Raw genomic sequence first — 22,533 nt, forward strand, 5'->3', positions numbered from 1 at the left:
TAACGTTAACTTCAGTAACGCCCATGCCTAATCCATACTTCTCTGCAAGCTAGGCCCACTAAAGATTGGAACTGCTTCAACTAAAGATCCAAAGCCCACATCCAAGACTTGAAGAACTTACTAGAAGATCAAGAGGAGAAGTATATATAGGAGTAGTTTTGAACCATAGAGAAGTTTGGCACTTTGGAGAACTACTCTCTGTATATTTACTTTTCTGCACTTTTAGCTGGGATGTATTATTTTCTGCCATTTTCCATTTCTAGAGCTATGAACAACTAAACCCCTTTCATTGGGTTAGGGAGCTCTGTTGTAATTTGATGGATCAATTATAGTTTTCATTCTCTTCTTCTTTCTTCTCTTTTGATTTACTAGAAAGCTTTCGATCTTAATTCAATTATTTAGTTGTCTTGGAAAAGAAACTCTCCATAATTGGATCTCCTCTGAGCCTTGGAAAAGGGATGAGGAGATCATGCTAGAGATGCTTTCTCATGTTGGACCAAATTGGGGTTTGGGCGGATATAGTGACATGTAATCCTCCCAACACTTTGATTTGGAAATACATGTGGTATAATCAGTGACCATACTTCATCTCTTCCCATGAGTAATTAAATCAAGGAATTGGGCAATTGTTCAAGCTTAGAGAGATTGGATTACCAAGGAATTGGACTCTAATCACCTAAGATTGCCAAGGAGATCGATAGATGCATTGATTGAGGAAGAGATGAAAATGAACTTGATCCGGAGAATGCAACATCTCCTGAGCCCAATGAATTCCCCATTTCTGATCTTACCCATTCTCTTTATTTTCTGTCATTTATTTTCATGCTCATTACCCCAAATCACCATTTAAGATTCTGCACTTTATTTTCTGCTTTTTACTTTTCCGCCATTTAATTTTCTGCAATTCTCAAACTACACTCTGTTTAGCTCAACTAGCATACTCTTCCAACTAAAGTTGCTTCATCAATCAATCCCTGTGGGATTCGACCTCACTCTATTGTGAGTTTTTTACTTGACGACAAATTTGGTATACTTGCCGAAGGAAAATTTGTTGAGAGACAAGTTTTTGTGCATCACATACCATCAAGGCATCAATTTTCATAATCACATATATGACCACATCATATATCTCAACTATTCAGCAACATCAACAATTCAATGCCTATCTTAGGGCCTCTAGCCTAACTTTTCACACCACATTACATTTTAGACACAGGAAACCGAGGCCATACCTTAGTCGATTTCCCAAGCTCAACCGAAGCACTTCCAAATCACTTGTCCACAAGCTCTCAAGGTCTCAACACCTCTAAGAACAGATTTTTATCACACCGAAGTCCTCTTTCAAATTTTCCAAAATCTCAATCAAGCTCCAATATTCACATACACACTACCTAAGCTACAATTATCATACCCAAACACAACATCTCAATACCCAAACATCATAAATCAACAAATTACACTAGGGTTGAGAATCTTACCACACCCAAGGTTCAAGAAGACAAGATTAACCTTCTTCTTCAAGAGAGTTGGGTCCTATAATATCAAAGAGTCCAAAATCTCAACACTTTCACCATGAAATTCGAATTTTAGGGATGAAAAAATGAACCAAAATCATGGCTTAACTCAAGAATAAAGTAGTGGATTTTGTAGAGCTTTTCGCGATGAATGCGTAGCCATAAACGCTGTGGCAATCGGAGCTCTAGGTCAAAAGTTATGGTGGTTTAAAGATCAAACAAGAGTTAGAACTTGAGAGAGTGTTCTTCCCCAATTTGCTTCCATTTTCAGCGTGTTTCTTGAGTGTAGTGAGGAGAGAGAGTGCTGAAATGAGTGTATTAGGTTTAGTTAGGTTGGGCCAAGGGTCCAATATGGGTCTGGTTGGCCTGGTTTGGCCCGTCGGTCCAATCTTGGTCCGATTTCTACAAAATTGGTATCGAAATTCTCGTCTCAAACTCCTCTATCATATTTAGCCATAAAAATCACACTTTTGGCTTTCTAGAATAAATTCTCATTTATGGGTTAATTAGCCATTAATTAACCGGGTTTTACATTCTACCCACCTAATTAGGAATTTTGTCCACAAAATTCAAATTCAACTACATGAGAATAAGTGCGAATAATCCATTCGCATCTCCGACTCAAGTTCCCAAGTGTGTTCCTCAACACCGCCTTGACTCCATGCCACTTTGACTAATGAAACCTCTTTTCCACGCAACCGTTTGATACTAGTATCATCAATTCTGAATGGAGCCACTGGAAGCATCAAATCTTCCTTTAACTGAACCGACTCAGGTTCTAACACATGGCTTGCATCAGGAGTATACTTTCGAAGCTATGACACGTGAAATACGTCGTGTAGGTTCAAAAGATAAGGCGGTAGAGCCATTCGATATGCCACCGGTTCAACCCTCTCCAGGATGTGAAATGGACCAATGTACTGAGGATTTAACTTCTTTGTTTTAATCGCCCAACTTACTCCTGTGGTTGGAGTAACGTTAAGAAAAACATGATCTCCTTCCTCAAATTCCAAGGGCTTCCGCCTCTGATCGACGTAACTCTTCTGACAACTCTGAGCAGTAAGCATCCTCTCTCAGATTTTCTTGACTTGTTCAGTGGTCTCAGCTATCATCTCCGGCCCTAACAAGCCTTTCTCCCCAGCTTCATACCAACATAGCGAAGATTGACATTTCCTCCCATATAGAGCCTCATACGGAGCCATTCTGATGCTCGCATGGTAGCTATTATTGTACGCAAACTCCACTAGTGGCATATATCGATCCCAGCTCACCGGCTGATCCAGAACATAAGCCCTCAATATATCTTCCAAGGTTTGGATCGTCCTCTCGGATTGACCATCTGTTTGAGGATGGTAAGCTGTGCTCAAGCTTAATGGGGTTCCAAAAGCTTTCTGAAATGCACCCCAAAACCTCGAAGTGAAACGAGGATCTCTACCAGAGATTATAGTAGCAGGTACACCATGCAGTCTCACAATCTTCTTTATGTATAACCGTGCTAGCTCCTCAAAGGTGTAAGTCATTCGAAGGGGTAAAATGTAAGCTGACTTCATCAGTCGGTCCACAATCAGACAGACAGCATCAAAACCAGCCCTGGTTCTTGGCAATCTAAACACAAAGTCCATTGCAATATTTTCCCACTTCCATTGCAGAACCTCTAAATGTTGCAACATCCCGAAAGGTCTTTGATGTTCAATCTTCATCTTTTGACAAGTTAAGAACTTTGAAACATATTCCGCCACATCATTCTTCATACCCAGCCACCAAAACATCGCCTTTAAATCATGGTACATCTTGGTACTTCCCGGGTGAATGGAGAATCCGCTTTTGTGTGCCTCCTTTAAGATATCTTGTCGCAAAGTGCCAACATCCGGCATAATGATCCTACCCTTGAATATCCATAATCCATCTTTATCCTCCGACACTCTCCACTGTTCCCCTTGCTCAATAGCTGGTAACACCTTCCATAACGCTTCATCATTTTGATGAGCCTTTAGGAGTTTGGATTTAAAATCACTTGAGATTTGTAATGGACTCAAACACAGAGTCCCAAACACTTCTTGAACACCAAGCTTCAAACTCTCGAATTATTTGAGCAACTCCTCTTCTCAAAGCATCATCCAAGTGACATACAATGACTTCTGACTTAACACATCTGCCACTACATTTGCCTTCCCCGAATGGTAATTCAACTCAAAATCGTTGTCCTTCAACAATTCCATCAATTTCCTCTGTCTCAGATTAAGCTTTTTTTGATCAAAGAGATATTTCAAGCTCTTATGATTAGAGAAAACTTGGAACTTAAACCCCATAGAGGAAATGCCTCCACACCTTTAGCGCAAACACAACCGCAGCAAGCTCCAAATCGTGCGTAGGATAATTAACTTCATGAGGTCTCAACTGACATGAGACATATGCCACCACATTACGATGCTGCATCAGCACGCACCCTAGACCCTTCAGTGAGGCATCACAGTACACCTCAAATGACTCATTTGGTTTAGGTAACACCAACATAGGTGCAGTGGTCAACTTTTGCTTCAACGCCTAAAAGTTTTCCTCACACTCAGGAGTCTAAACAAATGGCGCGTCCTTGCAGGTTAACCTTGTCAATGGCAAAGCTATCTATGAAAAGCCTTTGATGAATCTTCAATAATAGCCAGCTAAGCCCATAAAACTCCTTATCTCAATAACTGAGGTTGGTCGTCCCCAATTCATTACCGCCTCCACCTTAGATGGGTCTACAGCTATCCCATGTTTACTCACCACATGACCCAAAAACTTCACCTCCTTCTTCCAGAATTCACATTTGGACAACTCCGCATAGAGTTTTTTTTCCTTTAGTAACTGCAGCACGGTCCTCAAGTGTTCTGCATGCTCTTCTTCAGTTTTGGAGTAAATCAATATTTTGTCGATGAAGACAACAACAAATTTATCCAAAAATGGACGGAACACTCTGTTCATATATATAATCCATAAACACTATAGGGGCATTTGTCAACCCAAAAGACATTACAGTGTACTCGTAATGACCATAACGAGTTCTGAAAGAGGTCTTAGGGATATCATCACCTCTCACCCTTATCTGGTGATAACCAGATCACAAATCGATCTTAGAGAAAATCCTAGCTCCTTGTAATTGATCCATGAAATTATCAATTCTCGGCAATGGGTACTTATTCTTTATTGTAACTTTGTTCAGCTACTTGTAATCCACACAGAGCCGCATACTCCCGTCTTTCTTCTTCACCAGTAATACTAGCATACTCCACGGAGAAATACTTGGTCGGATAAAGTTTCTACCTAACAAATCCTCTAACTGAAACTTTAACTCGGCCATTTCTAGTGGTGACATCCTATAAGGAGCACTCGAGATTGGTCCAGCCCCAGGTACCAACTCAATAGCAAACCCAACCTCTCGGTTAGATGGAAATCATCGATATAATCGTGAAACACTTCCGGAAACTCACATACAACCGAAATTTGTTCCAATCTTTGATCATCACCCGAAACACCCGTGGTTAACAACAAGATACCTTGACATTCAGCCCCAGAACAATTCACCCTCATAGAATTCAAATAATAATTATTCAATACAACCGATCCTTTTGTATCTTCCGGCATAAAGTACATCGATTTTGTAGAATAATCAAGCAGAACATGGTTCTCAGATAACCAGTCCAATCCCAAGATAAGATCAAGACCGATCATCGGCAAGAAGATAAAATTATGGACAAAGTCATGTTGCTTAACCCTAAATACCACTTGCAGGTATCCTAGCCTAGTTATCATGGCTTCATGAATGGCATTATAAACCATTAGGTCATAACCTAAGACAACAATCTTCAAGCCTAACTCACTAGCTTTTTCGAATGCAATGAATGAATGTGTTACTCCCAAATCAAATAAATCATTTAAAGTTTGACCAGCCATTTCACAGTTACCTCGGATAAGTGTCTCGGATCCTTCGGCACCTATAGCTGAGGTGGTGAACACCCGACCAGTCTGCTGTGCCTTCCCAGCACCTTGTTTCTGCTTCTCCGGATAGTTTGCAGCTTTATGCCCCGCTTTACAACAAGAATAACACAAACCCTATCCGGCCTTGTATGGCACTCCCAGATAGTTACTTCTACACCTAGCACAAGCTTACTCATTTTGAGGCTGCTTCCCAAATCTTTTTCCTTGGGAGTTGTTGTTGTTGGGCCTCCTGAAGGAGCCTCCCATCTTGAAAGGCGGACCTCTGGGTGCAAAGCTCTTCCCTCAGTTTTGTGGGAATGATCCCTTGTGGCTCCCTCTCTCAACAACTGCCTTCTTCACACACTCTTCAGCAACTCTACTCTTGTTCACCAACTCGGAGAAGATCCTAATCTCCATTGGTCCCACTGAGCTGAAGATATCACTCTGGAGTCCTCCTTCATACTTATTGCATTTCCATTCCTCATAGTCTCCTGGAGTCCCATGACACATACGAAAAAACCTGAATAGCTCCTCAAACTTGTCGGCATACTCAGATACGGATATAGTACCCTGCTTCAGTTGCAGTAACTCAAGTTCCTTGGCCGTCCTGGAAGAAGTTGGAAAGTACTTCTTATAGAACTCCTCTCAAAAGACATCCCAGGTGATATAGTCATCACCCTGCTGTAGGAGACGTCAGATTCCTTGCCACCAATGCGATGCTTCCCCAGTGAGCAAATAGGTAGTAAACTCAACACGCTGCCCTTCAGGTACAACCTACGTTTGCAGTGCTCGCTTCATAGCCTGAAACCAGGTATTGGCTTCAGTTGGGCTAGTAGTTCCCTTAAACTTAGGTGGATTAACCTTCAAAAAGTTTGCCAATGTCATCGGGTCATGAACTCCACCTCCGTCATTGCCATGGTTGTTCATCTGTTGCCTAAGAGCCTCAGTAGTGGCCTGCATAGTCGCAGCCATATTCTCTAATACAGTCATAAATTTCAATGGATCATTTAGGTTAATCTCCGGTGCACGAACATTAGTATGACCTCTCCCACGGTCTCTACCACGTCCACGAGGCGCCATCTAGTTCCTATACACACACCAAACAATCGATATTAAGTTGGTCAGTCTCAATATCGGAAGTTTAGTGCTTCAAAGTCCAAAATGCATGCTCATGAACCTTTATGCCAGTTATATCAAGCAGATATACTAATAGCACATAACACACATACAGAGAATGCACAGAAGCATAGTCAGTCCGTACCTCAGGCTCTATAAGAACGAACTGCTCTGATACCATAATGTAACACGCTACCATATAGAGTCTTACGCTTAAGTCATAATTCAGAGATGGCAATATATTACAACCTCTAAAATAAAAATTTGGTACGTATAGTAGTGTGAAAAATTGATTATAACTAGGAGCCTTTGAAGAGAAAGGGATAGAACAAAATCGTAACTCGAAAGCGCAACACTCCAATCGATATCGTAATGAATAAAGGATAAACCAAAGCGAGATTATATATATACAAAGGAGTGTCAAAAATAGGAATATCAAAACTCAAAATCTGGTTGCAAAGATAACCGGTCCGAGCATAACAATATATACACGTAAATAAAATAGGAACCCCAAAGGAAACCCAAAGAGACATAAATACAGAAAACCTATTCTCCAAAATTCCCTCTAAGAGGAGTCATCACATTTTGTTTTATTTAGTGGAGATAAAAGTATCTAAACAAAACATATAAACCAAAATAGAGTCTCGAGAACAAGGATCTTTGCTAATCCAGAAGTCTCCAGCATGCTTCAGCGAGAAGCCTCTCGTCATGCATCTGAAAACCACAAAATCTGCATGGGTGAGAACTGGAGGTTCTCAGTATGGTAATGGTACCCACATATCCAACATTTAATGTCCTAGGAAAGCCAAAGGCAATCCTATAACTTCCACCAGATAAATTCAAAGCTTATAAACAGACTAAACCAAAAATGGCAACTGACTAAGGATTCTTCAGTCTAACTAATACTTGATGCCAGGGCATCTTGGCTAGTTTCACAAGCCCTTTTTAGTTTGTTTTATAGTAGTTTCATGCATTTCTTAGGCAATAAGTAAGTATTTGGATGAAAATTTCATGCACACCTTGATTCATGCAAACATAGTTAATTTGATGCATTCTCATGAGATTTATGCCATAATTACTTGTGTGCTAAGAATGAGGCAATTTCTTATGATTTTAGCAAAGTTTTGATGCACATGTTTGGTTGATGATAGGTGGAAAGAAGTAGAGGAGGCACAAGGAAAGGAGGCAATGTAACTTTCTGCAAGTTTCTCGTAACCACGTTGGAGGGAGCGTTGGTGAGCCAACGTTACCTCCAACGTAATTCAATACAATGTGCTTTCTGGAAATTGGAAAATTTGGTGCGACGCGTCCGCGTAGGCGACGTGCACACGTCGATTGTGGAATTTTGACAATCCACGCGTGTGCGTGGGTGCGCCAACGTTGGAGGGGGCGTTGCTCGTCCAACGCTGAGGCCAACGTGCGCGATAAGAAGGCAAAATCTGGAATTGGAAAATTGGAAGCGACGCGTACGTGTCATCGCGTATGCACCGAAACTTGTTTGACGCGTACGCGTGAGCTACGCGCACGCACAGATTGGCATTCTGGACCCAAATGCGCAAATGCGCAAGGCACGTGTACGCGTGGGTAGAAGAACGTTGGCACTCCAACGTTGAGTCAAATGCTAATGACAGCAACCAGTACCCAATTTTCAAAGAAACATTTGGCCCAACGTTTCTCTACAAACGTGACCACCAACGTTAAGGCCAAATTCAATTCCAAATTGCACCTATACAGAATATGAAAGTTAGTTGCCGATGCCCATCACTAAAGAATCACTCCTAACTGCTTCAGCCAAGGCCCACATCCAATTACTTGATCCAATTGAAGATGAGAAAGAAGAGTATAAATAGAAGGATTGTTGACTATTGAAGGGAGCTCTCTGGGAGGCCCTGAGGGGGACTCTGGGAGCTCAATTCCCTGATTCTATTTATCTGTACTTTTCCCTTTAAGTTTTATGTATTTTCTTCTTTTACTTTCTAGCTAGGCTTTATCTTTTCTACACTTTTCTTTTTCTGTAAAATTTGAATTGAGCTATGAACAACTAACCCCTTTCATTGGGTTAGGGAGCTCTATGTAATTCAATGTATCAATATTACTTTTCATTCTTCTTCTTCTTTCTTTTCTCTTGTTTTTGCTAGAAATTTTTCGTTCTTCATCCAACTGGATAGTTGTCTTGGAAAAGAAGCTATTCATAATTGGATCTCCTCTAAACCATGGAAGAGGAATGAGGAGATCAGGCTAGAAAGGCTTTCTTACATTGGATTAGATTGGGGTTTGGATGGATATCGTGACATGTAATCCTACCAACACTTTGATCTATGAATATGTGTGGTATAATCAATGACCATACTTCATCTCTTCTCATGAGCACTTAAATCAAGGAATTGGGCAGTTGTTCATGCTTAGAGAGATTAGATTGCCAAGGAATTGGGATCTAATCACTTAAGACTGCTAAGGAGATCAATGAATGCATTGATTGAGGAAGAGATGAAAATGAATTTGATCTGGAGGATTATTACATCTCTTGACCCCAATGAACTTCCCCATCTCTGATCTACCCATTCTTTTACATTCTGTCTTTAATTTGATGCTCAATTTCCCCATTCTCATTTAGTTTCTTGCAATTTAAGTTTCTGCACTTATACTATTGCAATTTAATTTCAGCTATTTAATTTCTTGCTTTTTAAGTTTCCCGCCAATTTTACTTTCTGCTATCCCAATTTCAGATTGATTTTAGTTCAACTAGAACAATTCTCCAATTAACATTGATCAACTAACCAATCCATGTGGGATTTGACCTGACTCTATAGTGAGTTTTTACTTAACGACAATCCGATGCACTTGCCGGTAGAAAATTGTTGAGAGACAGTTTTCGTGACATCAATACTTCCCATTCCAAATCCTTTAGAACTCCCAACCACTAGCAAGAGTATAATATAGCAAACACAGTTATATCAGACAAGAGATATACAAATAAGAACAGATAAGGCATTTAGACAATTAGCAAGTAATATGCAGTCAAATAGGCAATCTCAAACATTTTACATAGTATGCATATGATGAATGCCTACCCCTAATGGTTGATGATATCATTGATAAACTGCTATTTTATGGTTTATCTTGTGCTCAATTGAGTGGATGTTATCAATCTTTCATACACTTGTTCATACAAAATGCATGGCTTTACATTCTCCTTCCTGATTTTATGCTATGATTGAAAATATACTTCTTTGGCCTTATATTTGCTAATATTAATCCTCTCTTATTACCATTAGATGCCGTGATATGTGTGTTGAGTGATTTCAGGGATTACAGGGCAAGAATGGCTTAGAGGATAGAAGAAAGCATGCAAAAGTGGAAGGAATACAAGAAACTGCTAAAGCTGTCTAGCCTGACCTCCTGGTACTAAATCGATCATAACTTGAGCTACAAAGGTCTAAATGATGCGGTTCCAGTTGTGTTGGAAAGCTATCATTCAGAGCGTCACAAAGATATATAATTTGCCATAGCTTCCTCGAAACCAGGTGATAAACCACTATTTCGTGGTTTATATTGTATTTAATTGAGTGGTTTTATCAAGCTTTTCACCCACTTATTCATAGGATTTGCATGATTTTACAATTCCTTCCTAGTTTAGTTCTGTGATTGAAAACATGCTTCTCTGGTCTTAATTTAGCTAATCTTAATCCTCTCTTATCACCATTCGATGCCTTGATCTGTGTGTTAAGTGTTTCAGGCTTCATAGGGCAGGAATGGCTTAGAGAATGAAGAGGAAGCGTGCAAAAATAGAAGGAACACAAGGAATTGAGGAGATGACTAGCGAGAAGTCACGCGGTCGCATGGCTCACGCGACCGTGCAAAATGGAAGAAATCAGAGTGACGCGTTCGCATGCCTAACACGACCGCGTGGATTGGAAGCTGCACGAACGCGCGAATGCGTGGACAATGCACACGCGTGGTACGAAAAACGCTGAGTGACGCGATCGTGTAAACGACACGGACGCGTGACGTGCGCGATCTGCAAAATTACAAAAGTCGCTGGCAGAGATTCTGGGCCGCATTTCAACCCAGTTTTCAGCCCAGAAACACAGATTAAAGTCAGGGAACATGCAGAGACTCAAGATGCTTTTCATAATTCACAATTTTTGGTTTTAGATGTAGTTTTTAGAGAGAGATGTTCTCTCCTCTCTCTTAGGATTTAGGATTAGGATTCCTCTTAATGGATTTAGGATTTCAACTCTTCATTAGGTTCAATATTCCTTTATTTTGACCTCTCTTCTACTTTGAGATACTTTAATGCTTTTATTTATGTTTGATTTTTGTTGCCCAATTGGCTTATGAATATTTTCCATGTTAGATTTGACTGCTTTGAATGAATGTTTTTTGAGGTATTTCAGATATTTATGATTTTAATTTAGCTTTCTACATTCCTAGCTTTAGTTAAGAAATCAGTAACTCTTGAGTTATCAAACTCAACGTGATCGATAATCGCTATCTTTGCTAATTAGCTTGAACTTCTATAATCCCAATCTTTTTCTAGGAATTAACTAGGATTTGAAGATCAAACTAATTAGCCACTTGACCTTCCTTCGCACCAGCAGAGGTTAACTAAGTGGAATTAAGATTCAATTTTCATCATCATTGATAAGGATAACTAGGATAGGACTTCCAATTTCTCAAACCTTGCCAAGAGTTTATTTTACAGTCATTTATTTATTTTATTTGTCATTTATCATACTTGTTCCTCATTCTCAAAACCCCCAATTTACAAAACTCATAACCAATAATAAGAACACACTTCCCTGCAATTCCTTGAGAATACGACCCAAGGTTTAAATACTTTGGTTATCAATTTATTTAGGGGTTTGTTACCTGTGACAACCAAAACATTTGTACGAAGGGATTTCTGTTGGTTCAGAATCTATACTTACAATGCGACTTTATAAAATTCTTTACTAGCAAAAATTCCGACGTCACCAGGAGACGCGAACGCGTGGATCACGCAGACGCATGACCTGGCAAAAACCCAATCCACGCTAACGCGTGGACAACGCTTCCGCGTGACTTTACAGCGACCTGTACGAACCAGAAATCACTGGGGGCGATTTCTAGGCTGTTTTTGACCCAGTTTTCGGCCCAGAAAATACAGATTAGAGGCTACAGAGTGGGGGAATGCATTCATTCATTCAGAAAACTTTCATAATTCATAATTTAGGTTTTAGATGTAGTTTTCTAGAGAGGGAGGCTCTCTCCTCTCTCTTAGGATTTAGGATTTAGGATTTCTATTAGGTTTAGGCTATTTCTTCTTTATTCCAGGTTCAATGTTCCTTTACTTTAATTTCTCTTCTACTTTTTCTATTCTATTATTTTAGTTTGTTAATATTGGCTTATGAACTCCATGTTAGGATTGATTTTCTTATTTAATACACATTGAGGTATTTCAGATTTAAGATTGCTTTCTTTTATTTATATAAATAATTTGGATTTTTCTCCTCTCTTTGCTTTGGTAGAGTAATTGGTGACACTTGAGTTATCAAACTCAGCTGTTGATTGATATTTGAAGTTTGCTGGTTAATTTGGATCCCTCTAAAGCTAGTCTTTCCTTAGGAGTTGACTAGGACTTGAAGAATCAAATTAATTAGTCCACTTGACTTTCCTTTATTTAGTAAGGGTTAACTAAGTGGGAGCAATAAACAATTCTCACCTATGAACGTGCGTGACTAACAACCACTTCCGTTCTATTCTAGGCCGGGCGCATATCTCTTAGATTCCCCAACAGAATCTTTGTGGTATAAGCTAGATAGATGGCGGCATTCATGGGGATCCGGAAAGTCTAACCTTGTCTGTGGTATTCCGAGTAGGATCCCGGGACTCTAGAAAGTCTAACCTTGTTTGTGGTATTCCGAGTAAGATTCCGGTATTGAATGACTGTGACGAGCTTCAAACTCCTGAAGGCTGGGCGTGATGACAAACGCAAAAGAATCAATGGATTCTACTCCAACCTGATTGAGAACCGACAGATGATTAGCCGTGCTGTGACAGAGCATTTGGACCATTTTCACTGAGAGGATGGGATGTAGCTATCAACAAGGGTGATGCCTCCAGACGATTAGCCGTGCAGTGACAGCGCATAGGACCATTTTCCCGAGAGGATTAAAGTAGCCATTGATGATGGTGATGCCCTACATACAGCTTGCCATGGAAAGGAGTAGGAAGGATTGGATGAATGTAATAAAAAAGTAGAGATTCGAGAGGAGCACAGCATCTCCATAAGCCTATCTGAAATTCCCACTATTGATTTACATAAGTATTTCTATCCCTTTTTATTTTCTATTTATTATTAATTTTCGAAACCCATAACCATTTAATCTGCCTAACTGAGATTTGCAAGGTGACCATAGCTTGCTTCATACCAACAATCTCTGTGGGATCGACCCTTACTCACGTAAGGTATTACTTGGATGACCCAGTACACTTGCTGGTTAAGTTGAACGGAGTTGTGAGCTTCTCTAACAGTGCCTGGAACTCTTGTATCACAATTTCGTCCACCAAGTTTTTGGCGCCGTTGCCGGGGATTGTTCTAATATGGACAACTGATGGGTCATCTTGTTGCTCAGATTCGGTAATTTTATTTTCAAAAACTTTTTCAAAATTTTTCTTTTCTTTTTCGTTTTTCCAAAAATATTTTCAAAAACAAATTAATAAAATCATAAAAACTAAAAATATTTTGTGTTTCTTGTTTGAGTCTTGAGTCAATTTTTAAGTTTGGTGTCAATTGCATGCTTTAAAAATTTTTCTTGTATTTTTCGAAAATCTCATGCATTCATAGTGTTCTTCATGATCTTCAAGTTGTTCTTGGTAAGTCTTCTTGTTTGATCTTGATGTTTTCTTGTTTTGTGTCTTTTGTTGTTTTTCATGTGCATTTTTGCATTCATATTTTCCAAGCATTAAAAATTTCTAAGTTTGGTGTCTTGCATGTTTTCTTTGCATAAAAAATTTTCAAAATTATGTTCTTGATGTTCATCATGATCTTCAAAGTGTTCTTGGTGTTCATCTTGACATTCATAGTGTTCTTGCATGCATTATGTGTTTGATCCAAAATTTTCATATTTTGGGTCATTTTTATGTTTTTCTCTCTCATCTTTAAAATTTCAAAAATCAAAAAAAATCTTTTCATTATTTCCCTCCAAATTTTCAAAAATTTGAGTTGACTTAGTCAAAAATTTTAAAAATTAGTTATTTCTTACAAGTCAAGTCAAATTTTCAAAATTTAAAAATCTTATCTTTTTAAAAATCTTTTTCAAAAATCATATCTTTTCAATTTTACTTTTGTTTTTCGAAAATTTTTAAAAATATTTTTTTAAATTATTTTCAAAATCTTTTTCTTATCTTTATATCATATTTTCAAAATTACACTAACAATTAATGTGATTGATTCAAAAATTTGAAGTTTGTTACTTTCTTGTTATTGTTAAGAAAGGTTCAATCTTTAAGTTCTAGAATCTTATCTTGAAGTTTCTTGTTAGTGAAGTAAGTAATTTTAAATTTAAAAATTAAATCTTTTTATCTTTTATCTTATCTTTTTCAAAAATTTTATCTTTTTCAAAATTTGATTTCAAAATATCTTATCTAACCTCTTATCTTATCTTTTCAAAGTTGATTTTAATATCTTTTTCAACTAACTCTTTGACTTTTTGTTTATTTCTTATCTTTTTCAAAACCACCTAACTACTTTTCCCTCTCTAATTTTCGAAAATATCTCATCTCTTTTTCAAAAATTCTTTTTGTTTTAAATTTTAATTTTAATCTTATCTTATTTCTAATTTTCGAAAATTACTAACACCTTTTTCAAAAATTATTTTCGAAATTTTCTATCTATTTTCTTATTCTATTTAATTATTTATTTATTAACACTTCTCTTCACCTCTCTTCATCTAAAAATCCGAACTCAATCTATCCCTTGTGTTTGGATTCCCCACTTTTCTTTCTTCTATCCCCTTCTTTTTCTACTAACATAAAGGAATCTCTATACTGTGACATAGAGGATTCCTCTTTCTTTTCTTGTTTTCTTCTCTTTCATATGAGCAGGAACAAGGATAAAGGCACTCTTGTTGAAATTGATCCAGAACCTGAAAGGACTCTGAAGAGAAAATTAAGAGAAGCTAAGTTACAACAATCCAGAAACAACCTTTCAGAAATTTTCGAACAAGAAAAGGTGATGGCAGCCGAAAATAATAATAATGCAAGGAGAATGCTTGGTGACTTCACAAAGCCAACGTCCAAATTTGATGGAAGAAGCATCTCCATTCCGGCCATTGGAGCCAATAACTTTGAGCTGAAACCTCAGCTAGTTGCCTTAATGCAACAAAACTGCAAGTTTTATGGACTTCCATCTGAAGATCCTTATCAGTTTTTAACTGAGTTCTTGTAGATCTGTGAGACTGTAAAGACGAATGGAGTTGATCTTGAAGTCTACAGACTCATGCTTTTCCCTTTTGCTGTAAGAGACAGAGCTAGAATATAGTTGGATTCACAACCTAAGGATAGCCTGGACTCCTAGGATAAGCTAGTCACAGCCTTCTTGGATAAATTCTTTCCTCCTCAAAAGTTGAGCAAGCTGAGAGTGGATGTTCAAACCTTCAAACAAAAAGATGGTGAATCCCTCTATGAAGCTTGGGAAAGAAACAAGCAGCTGACCAAAAGATGTCCATCTGACATGTTTTCAGAATGGACCATATTAGATATATTCTATTATGGTCTATCTGAATTTTCCAAAATGTCATTGGACCATTCTGCAGGTGGATCTATTCACCTAAAGAAAACGCCTGAAGAGGCTCAAGAACTCATTGATATGGTTGCAAACAACCAATTCATGTACACTTCTGAGAGGAATTCCGTGAATAATGGGATACCTCAGAAGAAGGGAGTTCTTGAAATTGATGCTCTGAATGCCATATTGGCTCAGAACAAAGTGTTGACTCATCAAGTCAACATGATCTCTAAAGTCTGAATGGATGGCAAAATACATCCAATAGTACTAAAGAGGCAGCTTCTGAAGAAGCTTATGATCCTGAGAACCCTGCAATGGCAGAGGTCAATTACATGGGTGAACCTTATGGAAACACCTATAATTCATCATGGAGAAATCATCCAAATTTCTCATGGAAGGATCAACAAAAGCCTCAACAAGGCTTTAACAATGGTGGACGTAATAGGCTGAGCAATAGCAAGCCTTTTCCATCATCTTCTCAGCAACAGACAGAGAATTCTGAACAAAATACTTCTAATTTAGCCAATCTAGTCTCTGATCTATCAAAGGCCACTTTCAGTTTCATGAGTGAAACAAGGTCCTCCATTAGGAATCTGGAGGCACAAGTGGGCCAGCTGAGTAAGAAAGTCATTGAAACTCCTCCCAGTATTCTCCCAAGCAATACAGAAGAGAATCCAAAAGGAGAGTGCAAGGCCATTGATGTGATCAATGTGGCCGAATGCACAAGGGAGGAGGAGGACGAAAATCCTAGTGAGGAATACCTCCTGGGACGTCCCTCAAGCAAGAAGGAGTTTTCTATTAAGGATCCAAAAGAATCTGAGGCTCATACAGAGACCATAGAGATTCCATTAAATCTCCTTCTGCCATTCATGAGCTCTGAAAACTATTCTTCCTCTGAAGAGGATGAAGATGTGACTGGAGAGCAAGTTGCTCAATATTTAGGAGCTATCATGAAGCTGAATGCCAAGTTGTTTGGTAATGAGACTTGGGAAAGTGAACCTCCCTTACTCATTAATGAACTAGATACCTGGATTCAGCAAACTCTACCTCAAAAGAAACAAGATCCTGGCAAGTTCGTAATACCTTGTACCATAGGCACCATGACCTTTGAAAAGGCTTTATGTGATCTAGGGTCAGGGATAAATCTTATGCCACTCTCTGTAATGGAGAAGCTGGGGATCATTGAGGTACAACCTGCCTTGTTCTCATTACAATTGGCAGACAAGTCATTGAGACAAGCTTATGGAATAGTGGAGGACGTGTTAGTAAAGGTTGAAGGCCTTTACATCCCTGCTGATTTCATAATCTTAGACACTAGGAAGGAAGAGGATGAATGCATCATCCTTGGAAGACCTTTCCTAGCCACAGCAGAAGCTGTGATAGATGTCAACAGAGGTGAATTAGCCCTTCAATTGAATGGGGACTACCTTGTGTTTAAGGCACATGGCCATCCCTCTGTGACAAAAGAGAGTAAGCATGAAGAGCTTCTCTCAGTTCAGAGTCAAGAAGAGCCCCCACAGTCAAACTCTAAGTTTGGTGTTGTGAGGCCACAACCAAACTCTAAGTTTGGTGTTAAGACCCCATATCCAAACTCTAAGTTTGGTGTTGGGACTATACAACATTGACCTGATCACCTTTGTGGCTCCATGAGAGCCACTGTCAAGCTATTGACATTAAAGAAGCGCTTGTTGGGAGGCAACCCAATTTTATTTATCTAAATTTTATTTTATTGTTATTTTGTGTTTTATTAGGTACATGATCATGAGGAGTCACAAAAAAAAAATATAAAAATCAAAAACAGGATCAAAAACAGCAGAAGAAAAAAATCACACCCTGGAGGAAGCACAGACTGGCGTTCAACGCCAGTAAGGAGCATCTGGCTGGCGTTCAACGCCAGAACAGAGCATGAAACTGGCACTGAACGCTAGAAACAAGCAACATTCTGGCGCTGAACGCCAGGAATGTGCCTAGAGGAAAAGTTGGTGCTGAACGCCAGTAACAAGCATGAAACTGGCGTTCAACGCTAGAAACATGCTTTACATGGGCGTTGAACGCCCAGAATGTGCACCACTCGGCGTTTAAATGCCAGAATGGTGTGCAAAGGCATTTTACATGCCTATTTGGTGCAGGGATGGAATTCCTTGACACCTCAGGATCTGTGGACCCCACAGGATCCCCACCTACTATATTCCCACCTTACCTCCTAATCCTATTTTGTGATGAGTATTCCTCATGTCACACTTCCCAACATTCTTCACCAATCACCTCAATCTCCCTTCCCAATCACCTATTCACCACTCACATCCACCCACTCTTCCCCATAAACCCCACCACCTTCAAAATTCAAAAACATTTTCCCACCCAATCCCTCCCTAAATGGCCGAACCTACCCTCTCCCCTCTCCCTATATATACCCTTTCATTCTACTTCATTTTCACACACCACTACCCCCTCTAATATACCTTGGCCGAATCCATCTCCCCTCACTCTCCTCCAATTTCTTCTTCTTCTTCTCTTCTTTCTTGTCTTGCTCGAGGACGAGCAATATTTTAAGTTTGGTGTGGTCAAAGCACAATCTTTTTTGTTTTCCACTACCATCAATGGCACCTAAGGCCGGAGAATCCTTTAGAAAAGGAAAAGGGAAGACAAAAGCTTCCACCTCCGAGTCATGGGAGATGGAAAGATTCATCTCCAAGAGCCATCAAGACCACTTCTATGATGTTGTGGCAAAGAAGAAGGTGATCCCTGAGGTCCCTTTCAAGCTCAAGAAAAATGAGTACCCGAAGATCCGACATGAAATCCGAAGAAGAGGTTGGGAAGTCCTAACCAACCCCATGCAACAAGTCAGAATCTTAATGGTTCAAGAGTTCTATGCCAATGCATGGATCACTAGGAACCATGATCAAAGTATGAACCCGAGTCCAAAGAATTATCTCACAATGGTTTGGGGGAAATACTTAGATTTTAGTCCGAAAAATGTGAGGTTGGCATTTCACTTGCCCATGATGCAAGAAGATGAACGCCCCTACACTAGAAGGGTCAACTTTAATCAAAGGTTGGACCAAGTCCTTACGGACATATGTGTGGAAGGAGCTCAATGGAAGAGAGACTCCAAAGGCAAACCAGTCCAACTAAGAAGACTGGACCTCAAGCCTATAGCTAGAGGATGGTTGGAGTTCATTCAACGCTCCATCATTCCTACTAGCAACCGATCTGAAGTTACTGTGGATCGGGCCATCATGATTCATAGCATCATGATTGGAGAGGAAGTAGAAGTTTATGAGGTCATCTCCAATGAAATCTACAAAATAGCCGACAAGCCCTCCACCATGGCAAGGCTAGCTTTTCCTCACCTTATTTGCCATCTATGTTACTCAGCTGGAGTTATCATAGAAGGAGACATCTCCATTGAGGAGGATAAGCCCATCACCAAGAAGAGGATGGAGCAAGCAAGAGAGACCCCCCCACGGATCTCAAGAGATGCATGAGGAAGCTCATCATCAAGAAATCCCTGAGATGCCTCAAGGGATGCACTTTCCTCCCAATAACTATTGGGAACAACTCAACACTTCCTTAGAAGATTTGAGCCACAACGTGAAACAATTAAGGTTGGAACATCATGAGCACTCCATCATTCTCCATGAAATAAGAGAAGATCAAAGAGCAATGAGGGAGGAGCAACAAAGGCAAGGAAGGGACATAGAAGAGCTTAAGGACATTGTTGGTCCTTTAAGAAGAAGACGCTACTAAGGTGGATTCATTCCTTGTTCTTATTTCTTTCTGCTTTTCGGTTTTTATGTTGTGTTTATTTATGTTTTGTGTCTCTACTTCATGATCATTAGTAGTTAATAACTATGTCTTAAGGCTATGAATAAATTCCCTTAATCCTTCACCTCTCTTAAATGAAAAATGTTTTAATTCAAAAGAACAAGAAGTACATGAATTTCGAATTTATCCTTGAATTTAATTTAATTATATTAAGGTGGTGACAATACTTTTTGTTTTCTGAATGAATGATTGAACAGTGCATATGTCTTTTGATATTGTTGTTTATGAATGTTAAAACTGTTGGCTCTTGAAAGAATGATGAACAAAGAGAAATGTTATTGATGATCTGAAAAATCATGAAAATTGATTCTTGAAGCAAGAAAAAGCAGTGAAAAGTAAAAAGCTTGCGAAAAAAAAGAGATAAAAAAATAATAAATAGGCGAAAAAAAATAGAAAGAAAAAGAAAAAGCAAGCAAAAAAAGCCAATGGCCCTTAAAATCAAAAGGCAAGGTAAAAAGGATCCAAGGCTTTGAGCATCAATGGATATGAGGGCCCTAGGAAATTAAATCCAGGCCTAAGCGGCTAAATCAAGCTGTCCCTAACCATGTGCTTGTGTCATGAAGGTCCAAGTGAAAAGCTTGAGACTGAGTGGTTAAAGTCGTGATCCAAAGCAAAAAGAGTGTGCTTAAGAGCTCTGGACACCTCTAACTGGGGACTCTAGCAAAGCTGAGTCACAATCTGAAAAGGTTCACCCAGTCATGTGTCTGTGGCATTTATGTATCCGGTGGTAATACTGGAAAACAAAGTGCTTAGGGCCACGGCCAAGACTCATAAGTAGCTGTGTTCAAGAATCAACATACTTAACTAGGAAAGTCAATAACACTATTCGAAATTCTAAGTTCCTAGAGAAGCCAATCATTCTAAACTTCAAAGGAAAAAGTGAGATGCCAAAACTGTTCAGAAGCAAAAAGCTACAAGTCCTGCTCATCTAATTAGAATTAACATTCATTGATATTTTGGAATTTATAGTATATTCTCTTCTTTTTATTCTATTTGATTTTCAGTTGCTTGGGGACAAGCAACAATTTAAGTTTGGTGTTGTGATGAGCGGATAATTTATACGCTTTTTGGCATTGTTTTTAGGTAGTTTTTAGTAAGTTCAAGCTACTTTTAGGGATGTTTTCATTAGTTTTTATGTTAAATTCACATTTCTGGACTTTACTATGAGTTTGTGTGTTTTTCTGTGATTTCAGGTAATTTCTGGCTGAAATTGAGGGACTTGAGCAAAACTCTGAAAAAGGCTGACAAAAGGACTGCTGATGCTGTTGGAATCTGACCTCCCTGCACTCGAAATGGATTTTCTGGAGCTACAGAACTCCACATGGTGCGCTCTCAACGGCGTTGGAAAGTAGACATCTAGAGCTTTCCAGCAATATATAATAGTCCATACTTTATTCGGGAATTGATGACGTAAAGTGGCGCTCAACGCCAAGTACATGCTGCTGTCTGAAGTTAAACGCCAGAAACACGTCATGATCCGGAGTTGAACGCCCAAAACACGTTATAACTTGGCGTTCAACTCCAATAAAAGCCTCAGCTCGTGGATAGACCAAGCTCAGCCCAAACATACACCAAGTGGGCCCCGGAAGTAGATTTATGCATCAATTACTTACTCATGTAAACCCTAGTAGCTAGTTTATTATAAATAGGACTTTTTACTAGTGTATTAGACATCTCTGGATGCCTAGTCCTTAGACCATGGGGGCTGGCCATTCGGCCATGCCTGAACCTTTCACTTATGTATTTTCAACGGTGGAGTTTCTGCACACCATAGATTAAGGGTGTGGAGCTCTACTGTACCTCAAGTTTCAATACAATTACTATTACTTTCTATTCAATTCTCTTTTATTCTTATTCCAAGATATACGTTGCACAACACTTTGATGAATGTGATGATCCGTGACACTCATCATCATTCTCACCTATCAACGTGCGTGGCTAACAACCACTTCCGTTCTATTCTAGGCCGAGCGCATATCTCTTAGATTCCCCAACAGAATCTTCGTGGTATAAGCTAGATAGATGGCGGCATTCATGGGGATTCGGAAAGTCTAACCTTGTCTGTGGTATTCCGAGTAGGATCCCGGGAATCTGGAAAGTCTAACCTTGTCTGTGGTATTCCGAGTAAGATTCCGGTATTGAATGATTGTGACGAGCTTCAAACTCCTGAAGGCTGGGCGTGATGACAAACGCAAAAGAATCAATGGATTCTACTCTAACCTGATTGAGAACCGACAGATGATTAGCCATGCTGTGACAGAGCATTTGGACCATTTTCACTGAGAGGATGGGATGTAGCTATCAACAAGGGTGATGCCTCCAGACGATTAGCCATGCAGTGACAGCGCATAGGACCATTTTTCCGAGAGGATTAAAAGTAGCCATTGATGATGGTGATGCCCTACATACAGCTTGCCATGGAAAGGAGTAGGAAGGATTGGATGAATGTAATAAAAAAGTAGAGATTCGAGAGGAGCACATCATCTCCATAAGCCTATCTGAAATTCCCACTATTGATTTACATAAGTATTTCTATCCCTTTTTATTTTCTATTTATTATTAATTTTCAAAACCCATAACCATTTAATCTGCCTAACTGAGATTTGCAAGGTGACCATAGCTTGCTTCATACCAACAATCTCTGTGGGATCGACCCTTACTCACGTAAGGTATTACTTGGATGACCCAGTACACTTGCTGGTTAAGTTGAACGGAGCTGTGAGCTTCTCTTACAGTGCCTGAAACTCTTGTATCACAATTTCATCCACCACCTACGCGTGGGGGGTATTCTGCTAAAAATATTTCTAAGTTAAAAGCTGCAGAATTCATAGATTCAACCCCCAATCTTTCGACGGACATAACTTCTTCATTTTAAATCATTTTTCACCCGTTCTTTGAACGGCATGAACATCCTGGATCTAATTTCATTTCTAAACAAGTTTGGCACAAAACGGGGATTCGGAGTCCAAGTTATGCCCCGTCAAAATATGCCCAAAAACCATATTTTCATACAAACCACAAAGTGCCATTTTCAAAACAAACCAACTTCATCCCTTTTCAAAATCAACCCAAAACATGCCAATTTCAACCATTTTTTAAGTCAATCAAAATATATAAAAATCAACATCAAGCCTCCTCAACTCACACATTAACATTTTACTACAATTCCCAAAACCACCACCAAACCATTTTAACACTTCTCAATCAAATGGCTAAAAGACAAACACATTAACATGTCATACATCCTTCCTCATCCCGATTTCCAATAATACCATTTCCAATCAACCATCATTATACATAATCAATATCATACTTACCATCAACATGGTTTCACCCATAATTCAACCTCAA

This window comes from Arachis hypogaea, chromosome 3 (genome assembly GCF_003086295.3).
Source record: "Arachis hypogaea cultivar Tifrunner chromosome 3, arahy.Tifrunner.gnm2.J5K5, whole genome shotgun sequence".
Classification (NCBI taxonomy): Eukaryota; Viridiplantae; Streptophyta; class Magnoliopsida; order Fabales; family Fabaceae; genus Arachis; species Arachis hypogaea.